This window comes from Dioscorea cayenensis, chromosome 1, assembly GCF_009730915.1.
Source record: "Dioscorea cayenensis subsp. rotundata cultivar TDr96_F1 chromosome 1, TDr96_F1_v2_PseudoChromosome.rev07_lg8_w22 25.fasta, whole genome shotgun sequence".
Classification (NCBI taxonomy): Eukaryota; Viridiplantae; Streptophyta; class Magnoliopsida; order Dioscoreales; family Dioscoreaceae; genus Dioscorea; species Dioscorea cayenensis.
In genome coordinates, this window is record NC_052471.1 from 21,199,703 (window position 1) to 21,219,142 (window position 19,440).

Here is a 19,440-nt window from a genome sequence, read left to right on the forward strand (position 1 = left end):
TCCCCTACTGGATGATCATTCAAACATTTTACAACGGGTTGAATCCAAGTACAAGACAGCTTCTAGATGCTGCTGCAGGAGGTACAATAGGGAACAAGACTCCTTATGAAGCCCGGTAAGTTTTAGAGGAAATGGCCACGAACAGTTACCAGTGGAATGCGTGGGAAAGGAAGAAAGTAGCCAGACTCCATGAAATCGATGCAGTCACTTCTTTGGCAGCCTAAGTGGAATCATTGAGCAAGAAGTTAGACCTTCTAACTTCTAATAGATTGGCGGCTGCTACTACTTCTACAGGTTGTGGGAGAGGATATGCTCCAACCAATTGACCTATTTCTATTGGTAATGCATCTCTAGTTGAGCAATCAATTACGCGAGTAATGCCATGAGGAACCAAGGTAATCCATATAGTAACACCTACAATCTGAGTTGGAAGAACCACCCCAACGTTTCGTGGAATAACAACCTAGGGCAGTCGAAGGCCATAGCACTGTCGGGTTTCCAACAACAACAACAACAATAAGAACCAAACATGGAGAATCATGTTTCAGGTTTGGAGACTCAGATGAACAATTTAGAGAAAGCTTTGACCAGATTTGTGCAGACATCAGACAATCAGTTTCAGTCGGTCGAAGCTACACTTCACAACCACACTGCTTTATTACACAATCTAGAGAATCAAGTGTGGCAAATTGTGAAGTCTCTATCGGAGAGATGATAAGTGCTTGTGCGATAAGAATGTGAATTGTTCTTTGCTTATGATGAGCATTACTTTTATCAGGTTTTAATGCTAATATGTGTGTATTTATGTTACTTTCATGCTAATAGGGTTCTGAGGACGAATATTAGATAAAGAAGCCAATGCGGATCGTAAATGGACCATTGGGAGAAAATCTTGAGAAGGTTCAAACGCGAACATATAAGTCGGGTTCAAAATGCGGGAATATGTGCCAACCTCCTCGTATTAAAGTTAGCACAATGATTTGGAGGGGCACAAGGGCAGTCACATTCAAGCATCCCGACGTATGCATTTATAGCAAGATCTCCACCAACATGTCCATTATTAAAGAAGCAAATCGATCTATGATGTAAACGTGTGCCCATTTACGTTACCTCGATGAAAGCATGGATTCGTGAGTGTTTCGGGACGGTACTGTACTAGGGCAATGTAGCAAAATATTGCAGTATGTACTGTTCACAGCCGGCCAAAGAAGGATGAAAACAGAGAATTCACACGGGCGTATGGAAATTCATCACGCCCGTGTGAAAAATCCACACGGGCACCCACATGGGCGTGTGGATTCTCGATTCTCGCCTATTTAAGGCCGATTTCAGCCTTGATTTCAAGATTGTTTTCTCAATCTTTTTCCCAACTTGAGAGAAGATGGCAGCTAGGGTTTTAAGAGGTATTGGCTATGGATTGGGAGAGGTTCTATGGTTCTGATATCGCGCTCTGTTTGGAAGAAGGTTAGTGGGAGAGCTTTCGTCGGCATCGATCCAGAGAGGTGTATCATAGGCCAGACAAAGGGACCCTTGGACGAGTATAGGACTCTCCACAAGACCCTTCCCATGACTATCGAGGAGGTTTTCTATGGATTCTTTGCTTTTAAATTTGATTTCATTGATTGTAATTAGCTCCATGGAGAGCTAAACCCTCTAGTGGGTACTTGGGTATTGGTGAACCCTAGGATATATTCGTTTTATTGAATCTCTTTATTATGATTTCATTTAATTGATGTTTTATTTTGAGTTCCAATCTTGAATGCTTGATTGTATGAATACTCCCTTAGAGTGATACTTTGGTTGAGAGTTCTTGTTGGTAACTCTTGTGAGTGAGTGACACACTACGAGAGTTAGACAAAGATAGATTGGAGAGGGTTGAGAGGGTGAGTCGAGAGGTTGCGGAGCGTCCCCTTTCCGCGCCGGTGTGATTTATCCTATCTCCATTTCCTCAAGTTCTTTGTGGTCATAGTAGAGTGAATGGGCTAAAGGATGACCTTCCGCTGGGGCTTAGTTGCAGTTGCAACGGAGTGAAGCGTTGAAGCGATTTTACCACCTAGGGCTTAATTGTTGCTAGGGACCTTCCACCTCGAACAAAAAGTTAGGTCTACATCTAGGAAGAGAATTTATCACTTGGAATCCCTAGAACTCATTACAATTCTATACGAGTACGAGGTTGAGAGGTTATTAAATTTTTCCTCCAGTACATGTATAAAGTTGGGCATGGTTGACCTTAGATTTGGGACCCATGTATTTAAGGATCCCCATGACTCATTATTACATCAGTTAGAAAGTATAATAGAGTGTTCTTGAACTTGAAACGATTGTCCTAGGCGGGACAATATCTGGTTACCGCATTTATGTCGATTGCCTTACCTTCTCCTTTGTTTGTGTCTTTCTCTTGTTCTTTTACTTTTGTTATTGCACATATTGTCACACATATCACTATTCATCTTTCACTTAGTTAAGAAACAATTTAAGTGTTTTTATTCTCTACTCCCTATGGATACGATACAGCACTCACCTTAGATTTATTCCTTTGACACCCGTGCACTTGCGGGACATACACAAGGGGCATTTGTCAAGAGATGACAAGGAAGCCTACTGAGTAATACTGCGACTAATCCGAGAGGACATGTGAAGGTGATCACTTTGAGAAGTGGTCATGAGGTTAAGGGTAGGTTTCCAAGTGAGATGACCAATGTTGAAGCACCCGAGGTCGTCAAGGTTGAGGAGAGAGCAAACAAAGGGAAGGAGGTGGCACCCCCACCTTACAAGCCGAGAATTCCCTACCCTACAAGATTGAAGAATTACAAAAATGATGAGCAATACAAGAAGTTTTTGGGTCTATTTAAGAAATTACACATCAACATTCCTCTTGTTCGGCAGTGTTGCAAAAGAATATGCCAAACGAGAAGAAAGACCCCGGAAGCTTCATCATCCCATGCAACATTGGTAATATGGGTGAGGAAATGGCATTGGCGGACTTTAGGGCTAGTATCAATGTCATGCCATATACCTTTTCCAAGAAGCTAGGCTTGGGAGAGCCTAGGCCCACTCGGATGACATTGCAATTGGCAGACCAAACAGTGAGACATCCGAGGGGCATCATTGAAGACATCTTTGTCATGGTGGACAAGTACATATTTCCTATAGACTTCGTAGTGTTGGACGTTGACGAGGATGTAAATGTTCCTTTGATACTTGGGAGGCCATTCTTGCAAACTTCCAAGGCATTAATCGACATGGACGGCGGGGGAGTTGACACTTAGGTTTGGAGATAATAAGCTCACATACGACCTTGCCAAAGCCATGCGACATTCTCTAGACTTTTATAATACTCTATATTTTCTTGACACTACTGATGAGATAATTGATGAATATGTGAAGGAAATGTTAAATCCGGACCCGTTCGAGGGGTTGCTAGACGAAGAAGTGGATAATGAAGATGTAATGATGCATGGTCTAGAGGAGAAAGTACTGTCTACCCTGGGAATCATGAAAAGGGTGCTCCGGAAGATGAAGCGGGCAAGAAGACACCACAAGAAAAGCACCACGGCTGTTGGGAATGCATAAGAACAGAACAAGGTTGCTGAACCCTTATTAAGTGATACCAAGCTCGACAACTCTCCATCTACCTTCAAAAGACTATGTTCATCATGCTTCCAAGTCATGGGTAAGATGGAAACCTTCATCTATGAGCCCCCATGAGTTAAGACAAGTTACATTAACCTAAGTGACATTAAATAAGCACTTCTTGGGAGGCAACCCAAGTCTTTATTTTTTTCCTAATTTTTAGTTTAGTGTTTGCATGAATAAGGCTTTAAGTGTTGGTGTCTTGATTCTTAGATGCTTTTGCTGTGATTTTGTCGTGGACATTATGGTGTTATCATGTGCCTAATCATGTGTGGCGAAGAATCTTGGTCGTTTAAGCGTGTTTTTCGTGTTATCTCTTGTTAAAATTGCATTGTTAAGAAGGCTCTGAGTGTATATTTGTGTTCAGGATTTTTCTACAGAGCCTACATAGTTTTCTAAGTTTCCAGAGAAAATAGACGCTCGTATGGAATTTCCGCACGGGCGTGCATTTTCATTCAGAGCTCATCAAGAGATGGTACAGGGGTGTGGACTTGCCCCTGTGAGTGACCTTGTGATGGTCCATGCTGTGCAAAATTTCTTCCCTATATAGACTTAGAGATTTTTACAGAGAAGACATAAGGGCATGGACTCGCCCCTATGGATGATTTTGTCCATAAACGCAAGGGCATGGATAATTTCCGCACGCCCGTGTGGTTCTCTGCAAAGAATTTGTCCTCCATCCCGAGAAGACTCAGGGGTGTGCATCTGCGCCTGTGAATTGCCCAATAAGGATCCACACTCGTGAGAAATTTCTGCAAGGGTGTGTGAAAAACTTAGAGAATTTTCTCAGTTGGACAGAGAAGCCACAGGGGCGTGTGCTTGCCCTTGTGGGACGGGTGCACTGGCATGGGAATTTTTGACTCGCTCATGTGGATGCGTTCAGAGCAAAGGAGTGTTATCCTGAGAGCGCACAAGGGCGTGCATCTGCCCCTGTGGATCCTCTCCTGTGGAGCCACACGGGCATGGGTAATTTCCACACACCCATGTGGATGTACAGAATGTCAAGAGGCGCAAGTTTCCTTTAAAGTCTCATCGTGTTTCTTCATTCTCACACTCCTAATCAATCAAAAAGTGCACTCTTACTCTCTTCTGACCACGCACCGTCATTTTAGAAGGATTTTTACTTGTTTTTCAGGCCGATTCAAAGTTCTACATCTTCAACTTATCGGTGAGCCCACTTTCCTTCTTTTCTTTGTTAATTCTTGATTTTAATCGATACAACTAGTGAATGTTGCTTTGTTTCTACAATTAGAAGTGGTATACATGCCTAGGAAGAAATTAGAAGAGATTTAATGATGTATTTATGAATTTTTAGCATGCGCCGGTACGGTTTTCACGCCCCATGGATCCATATGGGCGTGTGGAAATTCCACACGACAAATATGTATTTCTGCAGTATTATTCTATGAACTTCTTTGATCAATTTTTCATTAATTTTTAAAGATATGCTACCTTGGTCGAAGAGGCAAGCTGAGAAAAGTCCGTGTGAGTCATCACTTGAACCCAAACAGATAGAATTCGTGATTCTCGACCATCAGGCTTAATTTCAGAGATTGGCAAAGCTAAGGTTTGGACAGATATGTTTTCCTGACATGGATGCAGTGAGAGAGGTTCAGGAGGTGGGTGACATGGTAAAGGAGATAGAGGAGATGCTTGCGGTAGGCGGATCGAGTCGATTGCTCGCGATACAGGATCTTGTGATCCGTATGTTGACGCTCGAGGTGTTATCATCATTCGAGTTCGACCACTCTTATTCCAGTTTTGACAGTATAGACACTATATAGTTTAGAGCACTCGGACAGCATTACAGCATGGCACTCACCTAGTTCTCGATTAGATTGGGACTTTATGATGCGGCATTCATGGATACAGATGACTACGAGTAGTTGCCTACGCATTACCAGAGCGCCTTGACACCGCAGTGCGCATACAGAGCACTATGTAGACAGGGGCAGTATGAGCCCAGGATGTCTAAGGACACATTTCTCTCTCAGCCGAGTTACAGGTACATACATGCCGTTCTGAGCAGTTCAGGTAACAGTCCTGGTGACAGCACCGGTGTGTTTAGCCGAAAGAAGCTGTTATATCTCTATTTGATGGTACAGAGCACACTGATACACCTGGGACACATCCTGGCAGAGTATATATGAGATCAGGGCCAGTATGTCAGATTATTAGTGATATTCTCGGGCCCCTACATCATGAGACTAGTTATGGGTTTGGGTTTTTTGGATGAGATTCGAGGAGCCGAGAAGGAGAGTATACCTTCCCCTTAGGCATAGGAACGATGAGGTTGATGCGAATGATTCGCAGGGTTCAGCCGGGAGTGTAGGCTTTAATTACACCCACCCTAGAGATAGCCGAGGGTGAGGGTGATGATGCCGATGGTTCTCAGCCTACCCTGAGCCTCACCTAGCACCGATGGAGACCGAGGCACCTCCTGTGGCACTGGTGCCACCTCCGGTGCACGTGTTTTCACCATCTCGAGCCCATGATCGATTTGATATGCTTGAGAGGGTGATAGGGGTGCTACGGACTGAGATTACCGAGGTTGGCGAGACGCAGGTTGTGCAGCACGCAGAGGTGATGGCGTGTTTCGATACCTTACAGCAGTTACTCGAGCGCAACGCGTCTTCACATTTCAATATAAGACGGTGGACCCCTCCAGCTACTCTAGCATCAGCATCACCATCACTAGATCCACCGGCACCATTTGTTCTATTTCCACCTGCAGCAACAGCAAAGCCGACCGCCGAGGACAACGATGCTTGATGCATCTTTTCTTTACTTTGTGTTTAAATTTTTCATCTTTCTTTCTACATTTTATTTTTTTGGACTTGTATACTCAAAAAGGGATCGTCCCTTCCGAGTTTATCTTTTATTTTTTTGTCTCGAGATGTATTTCATTACCTTATCTTTTTATATACTCGAGTTGTTTTTTTGTTTTTTTATTGAGCTTCACTCGAACCCCTTGTGTATGCGCGAGATGGTCTTGTCAGTATGGGAATTGAGAACTAGTCATGGACACGGCCAATGTGGGCCATGTGTGCTTCACAACTCATTGGAACTTTATTCCCAAGGATTTAGCTCTATCAAACGAAACATTAGGAGTCAGGGGAGTATTGTTTCAATTACCCACTCCCACATATTTACTTGATTGCTATACTTTCTATTGTGCTTGCATGTACACATTAAGGGCAATGTACATCTTAAGTGTGGGGGGGAGTTCACTTTGCACATGTCTTTTATACAAGTTTCAATTGACATACATGCTCACGTAGCCAATGGCGGTTCACCTTAGTTGCAATGCTTCTATTCTTGTGTTTAGGAGAAATTTTTAACATTGAATGTTCTCATGCTCTAGTTTTTTTACTTGAATTTCTAGGAATTTTTTTGCCCGATGAATATTTGTGCACCACTCACCATAAAACTCTTTTAGAAACTGAAGTTTGATGTTTGAGGTACTAATTAGTCTTGTTTCTTGTTCCATTTTGCTATATAAAAAAAATGGAAAATGAAAAAGAAAAAAATAGAATGTTTAGTTGTGCCTTGGGGGTAGAAAGAGCTACCACCTATGAAGCATGAAGCTACTCTCATAAGTCGGATACTAGTTATGCCCTAATGAGAGAAAGAGCTATCTCATGGGATGAGTGAAAGCTACCAACTCAATAGAAAGAGCTACCACCTCGAAAGTGTGAAAGGCACCTTAGAGGCCGCCTCGGAAAGGGCTACATTAGAGGATGTGTGAAGCTACTACCATCCTTTTGTTTTGTTATGTTTTGTAGTTAAATAAGTACCTTGTACTTTGAATATTGCGGAGTATACTTTGGGTTTACTTGAGTGAGTTCACACACACCTACATGATCTCGGGTTTGTTGTCCTTTTTGATTCGAGTTTTTAGCTAGAGCATTGATTTTTCGTATTTAGTGTTGAAATTTCCCTTACTTGTAGAATGCTCTCCTTGCATGCTTTGGTGAACCTAAGGCCATGCATTTTTAATTTTTCCTTCTTCTATGCTTCAATGTTTTATTTTTGCTTAAGGACAAGCAAAAGCTTAAGTGTGGGGGAGTTTGATAAGAGCTTGTGTGTTAAGAATGACTAGTATTCTTTCCTTACGATGAGCATTACTTTTATTAGGATTAAGCGCTAATACTTGTGTAATTGTATTGTTTTGCGCATGTAGGGTTGTGAAGCTAAGTATTAAGAAAAGAAGCCAAAAGTAGATCGTGAATGAACTGTTTGGTGGAATCTTTGAAGGAACAAACGAGAAGACACAAGTGAGGGTCTAAGATATGTGAATGTCTGCCAACCTCAATGTATTCAAGCCATTACAATGAGTTGGAGGAGCACGAAGGCAGTCACATTTGCGTATCCTGACTTGTGCAATGATAGTAAGATCTTCACCAATTAGGCCATTAATTGAAAAAAAGTTGCGATCTTCGGCATAAATGTGTGCCCGTTTATGTTACCTCTATGAAAAGTGTGGAATTGGGAGTGTTTTTGGCGAGTATCAGTAGCGCTCATCGTAGAAAAATCACAATAGCAATACACTGTAGTAGTTATTGTTCACAGCCGGCCGAAAATTAGGTTTCCAGAGAATCCACACGGGCGTGTGGAAAATACCCACGCCCGTGTGGAAATTCCATAGGCCCATGTGGAGAATCCACAGGAGTGTGAGGATGACTGATTCCAGTCCTATTTAAGCCGCGCTTCAGCTCGATTTTTAGAGACCATTTTCACCCTTCTCTCCAACTTTTCTATATCTTTTGAGAGGCCATCAGCTAGGGTTTTGAGAGGCTTTTGGCTAGTCTTTGGAGTGGTTCTACGGATTTGACACCGCGCTCCGCTTGGAAGAAGGTTGACAAGGTCCCCTTGCGTATATCCCGCAAGTGCACGGGTTTGTCGAAGTAATAATCCCGGGTGAGCGGGTATCAAATCCACAGGGAGTAGGGAATAAAAATACTTAATTTGATTCTTAGCTATATGAAAGATCAATGATAAGGAGTGTGATAATGATTCAATTCTCAACAATAAAAGCAACAAGAAAGAGAGCAAAAGTAAAGAAGGGGGGTAAGGCAATCAATAGAGATGGGGTACCCGGATAATGCTCCGTCTAGGATAATTATTTCAAGTGCAAGAACCCTCTATTATGCCTCCTAATCAATGTAATGGTGAGTCATGGGAATCCTTAATTACATAGTCCCAAATCTAAGGTCAACTATGCCTAACTCTATACATGTCCCGGAGGAGAAATCGAACAATCTCAACACCTCGCACTCGCATAGAGTTGCAATGAGCTCTAGGGATTCCAAGTGATAAATCTCTTCCTAATTATAGACCTAACCCTTTGGTCCAGGTGGAAGGTCCCTAACAACAAATGAGCCCTAGATACTAAGATCACCTCAACGCTTCACTCCGTTGCACGCGCAACTTAGCCCCAACAGAAGTTCATCCCTTAGACCATTCACTCTATTATGGTCGCAAAGAACACGAGGAATGGAGGTAGAATCTATCACGTCGGAGGGGAAAGGGGACGCTCCTGTACCTCTCGACTCACCCTCTCAACCCTCTCCAACCTACCTGTGTCTAATGCTCGTGGTGTGTCACTCACTCACAAGGTTACCAATGAGAACTCTCAACACTAGTGTCACTCTAGGGAAAATGTTCATACAATGAAGCATTCAAGGTTGGAACTCACAATAAACATCAATTTATTGAAAGCATAATAAAGAGGTTCAAAGAAACAAATACATCCTAGGGTTCACAATACCCGAGTATCCACTAGGGGTTTAGCTCTCCATGGAGCTAATTACAATCAAAGAAATAGAATGTAAAAGCAATGAATCCATAAAGAAACCCCCTCGATGGTTGTGTCAATGGTCTTGTGGAGAGTCCTCTACTCGTCGTAAGAGATCCTTTGTCCGGCCTAGGATACACCTCGCCGGATCGGTGCCGACGAAAGCTCTCCCAATAACCTTCTTCCAAATGACGGGCGATGTCGAGCCAGAGAACCTCTCCAAAAACCTAGCCAATACCCCTCGAAACCCTAGCCGAAGCCATCTCGCAAGTTGGGGAAAAGACGGAGAAAGGAATATAAAAATCGGGGCTGATTCGGCTTTAAATAGGGCTGGAATCGGGTGACTACACGAGCGTGGATGCTTCACGTACCCGTGCGGAATTTCCACACGGGCGTGGACGCTTCACGTGCCCATGCAGAATTTCCTCATGGGCATGGGTAATTTCCACACGCCCGTGTGGATTCTCTGAAACTGTCATTTTCGGCCGTCTGTGAATGGTAACTGCTACAATGTTTGCTACAGTGATTTGTTACAGTAGCCTCGCTACATGCATTATGCCAAAAAAATACTCCCCGGATCCACTTTTTCATCGAGGTAACATAAACGGGCACTACGCTTTATGCCGTGGATCGCTTTGCTTCTTCAATGACGGATAAGTTGATGGAGATCTTGTTCTATGTGCATAAGTCGGAATGCTTGAGTGTGACTCGCCCTTGTGCCCCACCAAATGGTTGTGCAAACTCAAATACGGGGAGGTTGGCACACACTCTAGCATCTCGCACCCGACTTATATCTTCGCGTTGAACCTTAGCAAGATTTCCTCCAAAAATCAGTGCATTCTCGATCCACATTGGCTTCTTTCCTTCATAATTGGTTTCACAACCCCTACCCTGCATAAAACTAACATAAAAATACACATATTAATGTAAAACCTGAGAAAAGTAATGCTCAACATAAGGAAAGAATGCTTCTCATTCATATCACACAAGCACTTATCAAAGGTTATTGGGGAAGCTTTCATTGGCATTAATCCGGCGAGGTGTGCCCTAGGCCGGACAAGGGGAGCTTTCATTGGCATCAAGGGTTTTTCAATGGATTAATTGTTTTTACATTCGATTTCATTGTTGTTTGTAACTAGCTCCATGGAGATCTAAACCCCTAGTGGGTACTTGGATTTGTGAACCCAAGGATGTATTTGTTTCTGATAAGTGCTTGTGCGATAAGAATGCGAAGCGTTCTTTCCTTGTTTTGAGCATTACGTTTCTCGGGTTTTAACGCTTATATGGGTGTATTTATGTTACTTTCATGCAGGTAGGGTTGTGAGGCCGATTATGTGAGAACAAGCCAATGTGGAGGGGCACAAGGGCAGTTACATTCAAGCATTCCGACTTGTGCATATAGAACAAGATCTCTACCAACATGTTCGTTATTAAAGAAACAAGGCGATCCACGACGTAAATGTGAGCCAGTTTGCGTTACCTCAATGAAAGTATGGATTCGGGAGTATTTTAGGCCGGTACTGTAGTAGGGTATTATAGGAAATACTGTAGCAAAAAATTACTGCAGCAATACTATTTATAGCCGGCCAAGAAAACAGGAAACAGACAATCCACATGGGCATGTGGAAATTCCACACGCCCGTGCCAAAAATCCACAGGGGCGCCCAGCCCGTGCCAAAAATCCACAGGGGCGCCCACATGGGTGTGTGGATTCCCGATTCTAGCCCTTTAAAAACTAATTTCAGCCCTGATTTCAGCATTCTTTTCTCCATCTTTTCCCCAACTTTAGAGAGGGCGGCGGCTAGGGTTTTGAGAGATATTAGCTAGGGCTTTGGAGAGGTTCTACGGCTCTGACATCACGCGCCGTTTGGAAGAATGTTAGTGGGAGAGCTTTCGTTGGCACCGATCCAGTGAGGTGTATCGTAGGACGAACAAAGGAACCCTTGCGACGAGTAAAGGTCTCTCCTTAAGATCATCGCCATGACTAACGAGGGTGTTTTTCTATGGATGCTTTGTTTTTAAATTAGATTTCATTGATTGTATCTAGCTCCATGGAGATCTAAACCCCTAGTGGGTACTTGGGTATTTATGAACGCTAGGATGTATTCGTTTCATTGAGCCTCTTTATTATGCTTTCAATTAATTGATGTTTATTATGAGTTCCAATCTTGGAGACTTGATTGTATGAATTTTCCAATAGAGTGACACTAGAGTTGAGAGTTCTTCTTGGCAACTCTTGTGAGTGAGTGACACAACATGAGAGTTAGACAAAGCTAGATTGGAGAGGGTTGAGAGGGTGAGTCGAGAAGTAACGGAGCGTCCCCTTTCCCCTCCGGTGTGATCTATCCTACCTCCAGATTCCAAGAGTTTTTTACAGCCATAGTAGAGTCAATGGGCTAAAGGATGACTTTCCGCTAGGGCTTAGTTGGGAGTGCAATGGAGTAAATCGTTGAAATGATTTTAGAATCTAGGGCTTAATTGTGGCTAGGGATCTTTCACCTGGACCAAAGGGTCAGGTCTATGCATAGGAATAGGGTGTATCACTTGGAATGCCTATAGCTCATTGCAATTCTATGCGAGTGCGAGGTTGAGAGGTTATTCAATCATTCCTCCGGGACATGTATAGAGTTAGGCATGGTTGACCTTAGATTTGGGATCATGTAATTAAGGATTTCCATGACTCATTGTTGCATCAATTAGGAAGTATAATAGAGGGTTCTTGCACTTGAAACGATTGTTCTAGGCCGATCAATATCCGGGTACCCCATCTTTATCGATTGCCTTACCTTCTCTTTTACTTGTGCCTTCTATCTTGTTGTTTTTATTTTCGTTATTTCATATTTTGTCACACTTATCACTATTCATCTTCCACATTAGTTAAAAAACAACTCAAGTGTCTTTATTTCATACTCTATGTGGATATGATACCCACTCATCTGGGATTATTACTTCGACACCCGTGCACTTACGGTTTACACGCATATACGGACGTGTTAGTTTCATTAATCTTCTATTATGTTTTACTTAATTAATGTCTTTAATTGAGTTATAATCTTGAATGCTTGTTGCATGATTTCTCCCTTAGAGTGACACTAGGGTTTAGAATCTATATTGGTAACCTTTGTGAGTGAGTAACACACCATGAGGGTTAGACATTGCAAGATTAGAGAGGGTAGAGAGGGTGCGTCGAGAGGTAGCGGACCGTCCCCTTTCCCCTCCGATGTGATTTGTCCTACCTCCACGTTTCAAGAGTTCTTTACTGTCAAAGTAGAGTGAATGGACTAAGCGATGACCTCCACGGGGCTTAGTTGTACAGGTAATGGAGTGAAGCGTTGAAGTGACCTTAGCACCTAGGGCTTATTTGCAACTATGGGTCAGGTCTTTAAAAATTTTTCCCACAATTACGAATTAATATCCCAAGGTAAATAATTCATTGTTAGTGATTTATTAATGGCCAAGATCCATATTTTACTTCATCTTAGTCAAGCTGAGCTTGTACAACCAAGACTAGATTATTTAGGTAGGAACTCTTTACAAGCACATCACATGTGATTCTTGGATATAATGGGGTTAACATTTAATGTTAAAGTACACCCTAATTTTTTTTTAATGCTAAGGACTAGGGCCATCCCACTACTCATGTTAAGTCAAAGTTTTACTCGAGTGTTGGACAAATCTATTATCCCAAAACTTGCCTCACAAAGATAATCTATCGCGCTCAGCTTTGGCATGACCTTCATTTAGATGATCGATGGCTTGACAAGTTTCGAGTAACGGAAGGCATTTTCATGACTTACTATTGTTGGGATTAATTACGGCTTACATGACAATATCGGAATTCCATTCATACAAAAACATATGTAAGGAATAAAAAAAATAGAAATAAATGTGACATTCATGGGCCAAAAAATCCTAAACCTAGAGACTATTTCGCGGTGTAGCTCTTCTTGTTGTGCCACGATGAGCTCTCCCACCAACATTTGGGGCTCCGTTTTCATCAAGTCATCTTGTCTTTAATTTTCATACAATATAAAATAAAAAACAAAATTAATAATGACACACAGGTCATGCACAAAAATATAACGACTCGCAAGCCGTATAAAAATAATACGACAAGCAGGCCGTTTGAATAGCTAAGGCCCATGAACACACCAACCAACATTCATCACACGCATAATAAATAAACCAAGCAAGAAAGACATGGAATTTGAATTTGAATTAACTTTTAATTTAAGCCATACAGGAATTGTGTGTTTAGGTTTTAAGAACTAACCCGGTGAAGGGCTTGGGTGTTAACCCAAACGATCAAACCCTTTGTTCTATTTCATCAAATGAAATGTTCTTAAAACCCCTAAAACTCATTATTAGTTGATTTGCACTATAAATCAAACTAATCAAGTCCTTACATAGAATTTTAATGTTTAAGACATAACAATTATACTAAAAACATTTAAACAATCATACCAAAAAAGCACATATATATATTTCACATACCAAAATAAGCCTAACAAAATAATTTTAAAAACTTATAAATGGGCGTATTAGGTTTTTTATAATATTATATTTTTTAAAAATATTGTATATGAAACTAAAACTTTAAAAGTTAAATTTAATTATATTTTAAACATTTTTAAAATCCAAGAAAATATATAAAATAAAAAATTTTAAATATCGTCTTTAATTAATTTAGCTTTTTTATTATTAAAAATATAAGTTATATTATTTTTTATCATTATTAATTAGTCTAATATATTTTTTAACATTATACTTTTGACCTGGTTCAACCCAGGTTCGATCTGATCGTACCTATTGACCACTAACCCCTAGACTTTGCAAGGTCAAAATGCCCAGGCAGGTTTGACTACCTTGCTCATAACCCCGTGTAACTAGCTGTGTATATATGCATAAAATTTAGAAATTTGAACTCCACAATAGTAAACTCAATAAAACACATGAAATACACTCTATACACACCCATAGTTTGAAACCAACACCAAAATACTAATTTGGTGCGAAAATCAAATAGCAAACATGATTGAAAAATAGACATTCAACGCATTCAATTTATTACATGAAAATTTGTAAATAGTCTAAACTAAGTAGAAAACTTGGGTTGCCACCCAAGAAACACTTGATTTACCTGACTAGCATAATTTACCTGATCACTTATGGGGGTTCTTTGAGGTGAAAGGCCTCCTTATCTAACTCATGAAAGTTATTTGAATAGCAAATTATAATCTCATAAGAAGAGTGATAACGTTTGTTAGCGAATGATGTTTAGATGATGTCTTTACTTGCTCGTGCATCTCTTATGTAGATGCGGTACTTCTTAGGCTGGCATCTTTGCTTAGTCAGATTTCTCCTGATTTTCTTTAGTATTCCCGGTGATGACTGCTTATCTATTCTTTTTCCATCTTTTCAGTCTCATTTTCGACTTCCTCTTCAGGACACCCCTCTAATGGATTGCGATAAATCATTTCTTGCATATGATCATTAACTAACCCATTAGTAACATCAAGGAAATAATAAGCATCATCAAAATCAAGAGAATGTCTTGTGGCTTTAGTAAGATGGTAAGTAAGCTTTTCCTCTCCAATTTGGAGAGTCATCTTGCCTCCATCCATATCGATTAAAGCCTTAGAAGTTTGTGAAAATTGACTTCCACGTATAAATGGAACCTCGACATTCTCATCCACATCAAATACTTAAAATCAGCTAGTAATATACATTTGTACACTTTGACCAAAACGTCTTCCTTAATTCTCCTCAAATGTCTAAATAAATGATGGGCTAGCTGAAGCATCATACGAGTGGTTTGTGGCTCTCCTAATCCTAATCTCTGAAAGAAATTGAAGGCCGTCACATTAATACTTTCTCTCGAATCAACCAAAGCTTTTTCATCTTGTAACCCACCAGTCAAGCATGGAATGATGAAGCTTCTCAAATCCTTCACCTTACTCAACAAACTATTCTGTAGTATAGCCAAGCAAATGGCATCAAGCACCATAACTATGCTTTTCTCCATCTTCTGTTTGTTGGTTAATAGATCCTCTTCAAGGACAAAGATCATGTTTGGATGTGAGTTGGAAATGGTCCTATTCTTTAATCATGTTACTAGCTCCTTTGCTACTTAGTCATTTATGCACATGGAAAGGTTATGAGTATGTAGATAATTTTGAATGTAAAGGGCTTGTGCTCAACTAAATAATTATCGATGTGATAGCTTAAGTTAAAATAAGAGAATTGGGGTATGAAAATTATTGAAAGCTCTTTCAAAACTACTATGAGGCCTTGACACTCACAAGGTTAATTAGAATGACAAGATTAATGGAAACTATTTTAAGCTCATTTTGAGGTCTTAACACTAACATGGATGAGTTAGAGTTATTAAAATCATTGAAAACTCTATCAAGCTTTCGGTTGTTTTGATAATCATAGGGGTGAATAGGACTGATAAAAAAAATCAATGAAAACCTTCTTGAAGCCCACTATGATGTCATGACACTCTGATAAATGCTCGTGTATCAGTAATATGAAGTATTCTTTTCTTACATCGACAATACTTTTCTCTTATTTTATCACTTATGCATGTGTATTTTTGTTTTTTTTTGTGCATTTAGGGTTGTGGAGACAGGTATGGAAGAAAGAACCAAAAGTAGATCATCGATGCAATTTTTGATGAAGTCTTGGATTGAATGAACGTGAAAACACAAGTTGTGCTCAAAGACATGTGAGTGTGTGCCGACTTCCATTGTGCTCGAACGAACATACAAATTGGAAGAACGTAAAGGCAGTCACACTCATATGTTCCGACTTGTGTAATGCTAACAATATCTTTGTCAAATGTGATTTTAGTTGAACACACAATGCGATCTACCATATAGATGTGTGCCCATTCATGTGGCCTCGACGAAAAGTGTGGATTCGGGAGTATTTTGGCGAAGTACTGTAGCAGTAACTATAGTAAAAATACTGTAACAGCTACTGTTCACAGCTCGTAGAAAACTGATTCCTAGAAATTTACACGACCGTGAGGAAATTCCACACGCCCATGTGGATGCTCTATTCCAGCCCCTAGAAAAGTCGTGATTTCAGATTTTTTTTCCAATCTTTTTCTCATCCTTTTCCCATCTTTGGAGGCTCTCATGGCTTGGGTTTTGATAAGTGCTTGTGCGATATAAATGCGAAGCATTCATTCCTTAAGTTGAGCATTACTTTTCTCAGGTTTTTACACTAATATGTGTGTTTTTATGTTACTTTCATGCAGGTAGGGTTGTGAGGCCAAGTATGAAGGAAAGAAGCTAATGTGGATTACAATGCACCGATTTTGGAGGAAATCTTGCTAAGGTTCAAACGAGAAAACATAGGTCGATGTGAGATGCTAGAGTGTCTGCCAATCTCCTCGTATTCGAGTTTGGCACATCCATTTGGAGGGGCACAAAGGCAGTCACACTCGGCCATTCTGACTTATGCACATAGAACAAGAGCTCCACCAACGTACCTATCATTGAAGAAGCAAGTGATCCACGATGTGAACGTGTACCCATTTGCGTTACTCCTATGAAAGTATGGATTCGGGAAGCTATTCAGGCTGGATACTGTAGCAGAGAACTGTAGCAACACGATAGCAAGTACTGTAACAATGCTGTTCACAGCCGGCCGAGAAAACAGGAGTTTAGACGATCCGCACGGGCGTGTGGAAATTATCCACGCCCGTGTGGAAATTCTGCACGGGCACGTGAAGCATCCACGCCAGTGTAGTGGCCTGATTCCAGCCTTATTTAAAGCCGAATCAGCCCCGATTTTAGAATTCTTTTCTCCATCTTTTCCCCAACTTGAGAGAGGGCTTCAGCTAGGGTTTTGATGGGTATTGGCCAAGGTTTTGGAGAGGTTCTATGGCTCTGACATTGTCATTCCTTAGAAAGAAGGTTGGTAGGGGAGCTTCCATTGAGGCGTATCCTATACCGGACGAGGGAATCCTTGGTAGACGAGTAGAGGACTTTCCACAAGACCATTGACACGACTATCGAGGGGGTTTCTTTATAGATTCATTGCTTTTACATTCTATTTCTTTGATTGTACTTAGCTCCATGGGGAGCTAAACCCCTAGTGGGTACTTGGGTATTGTGAACCCTAGGATGTATTTGTTTCATTGAATATCTTTATTATGCTTTCAATTAATTGATGTTTATTGTGAGTTCCAACCTTGAATCCTTGATTGTATGAACATTTCCCCTAGAGTGACAGTAGTGTTGAGAGTTCTCGTTGGTAACCTTGTGAGTGAGTGACACACCACGAGCGTTAGACACAACTAGGTTGGAGAGGGTTGAGAGGGTGAGTTGAGAGGTACAGGAGCGTCCCCTTTCCCCTCCGACGTGATAGATTCTACCTCCGTTCCTTGAGTTCTTTGCGACCATAATAGAGTGAATGGTCTAAGGGATGAACTTCCGCTGGGGCTTAGTTGCGCGTGCAATGGAGTGAAGCATTGAGGTGATCTTTTTATTTAGGGCTCATTTGTGGTAAAGACCTTCCACCTGGACCAAAGGGTTAGGTCTATAATTAGGAAGAGATTTATCACTTGGAATCCCTAGAGCTCATTGCAACTCTATGCGAGTGCAAGGTGTTGAGATTGTTCGATTTCTCCTCTGGGACATGTATAGAGTTAGGCATAGTTGATCTTAGATTTGGGACTATGTAATTAAGGATTTCCATGACTCACCACTGCATTAATTATGAAGCATAATAGAGAGTTCTTGCACTTGAAACAATTATCCTAGGCGGAGCATTATACGAGTACCACATCTTTATCGATTGCCTTATCCCCTTTCTTTACTTTTGCTCTCTTACTTGTTGCTTTTATTGTTGAGAATTGAATTATTGTCACACTCATCATCATTGATCTTTCACATAGCTAAGAATCGAACTAAGTATTTTTATTCCCTACTCCCTATGGATTCGATACCCACTTACCGGGATTATTACTTCGATAAACCCATACACTTGCGGGATATAAGCAAAGGGACCTTGTCAAGTTTTTGCTGCCGTTGTCGGGGAATAGGCGTTTAGAGATACTTTGCACTTTGTTTTCTTAGCTATTTACCCTTCATTCTATTTCATATCTTCTTATTCTATCATCATTCTGATTACTTTTTCTTTCTCTTTGGGTGCAGCTCCAGGTTATGATCTGAGGTAATACCTCAATATTGATTGAAGGGGATCCCGAGCTTGAACGTACACTTAGAAGAAAAGGGAAAGAGCCTGTGCAAGAACAGTCTAATCCAGCTAATTTGGAAGCAGAAGAATCTGAAAACATGGCAGAACAGAATGAGCAACAGCGAACATTATCTAATTATGCCAGACCTTCAGTGTTGGGGACATAATCAAGCATTGTGCGTCCCCCGATTACAGCTCAGAAGTTTGAGTTGAAGCCGGCATTCATCCACATGTTGCAGCAGTCCGCACAATTTAATGGTTTGGCTGATGAGGATCTAAACAGTCACATAGAGAGCTTTCTTGAGGTGTGTGATATGCTGAAGATAAATGGGTGACGGATGATGCCATCAAATTGAGAGCCTTCCCATTTTCCCCAAAGGTGAGAGCAAAGCAGTGGCTACACTCGTTACCTAGAGTGTCAATTACCACGTGGGAGAAGATGGTGGAAGCTTTTCTAACCCGTTATTTCCCTCCCGGAAAATCAGCAAAACATAGGAACGAGATCTCATCCTTTGTTCAGTTGGAATCGGAGTCTCTATTCGAGACATGGGAAAGGTTCAAGGATCTCCTGAGGAAGTGCTCGCAACACGGATTCCCGGAGTGGATGATTGTTCAAACCTTTTACAATGGTTTGAACCCGAGTACAAGGCAACTATTGGATGCGGCAGCAGGAGGTACCTTAGGTAGTAAGACCCCCGATGAGGCCTGTCAGTTGATTGAATAAATGAGGTTAAACAGCTACCAATGGAATGCTAGGAAGAAAAAAAAGGTGGCCGATCTCCATGAGATAGATGCGG

The 19,440-nt window shown here is 41.2% G+C and overlaps 1 non-coding gene across 1 annotated transcript; it reads right to left on the reverse strand.

Annotated features, from left to right (window-relative positions):
- Nucleotides 1-19,130: 19,130 nt before the first annotated feature.
- On the reverse strand, nucleotides 19,131-19,237 carry LOC120267810. Its single transcript, XR_005538588.1, has one exon. It is a non-coding gene; the product is annotated as a small nucleolar RNA R71 (small nucleolar RNA).
- Between the last annotated feature and the right edge of the window lie 203 nt (nucleotides 19,238-19,440).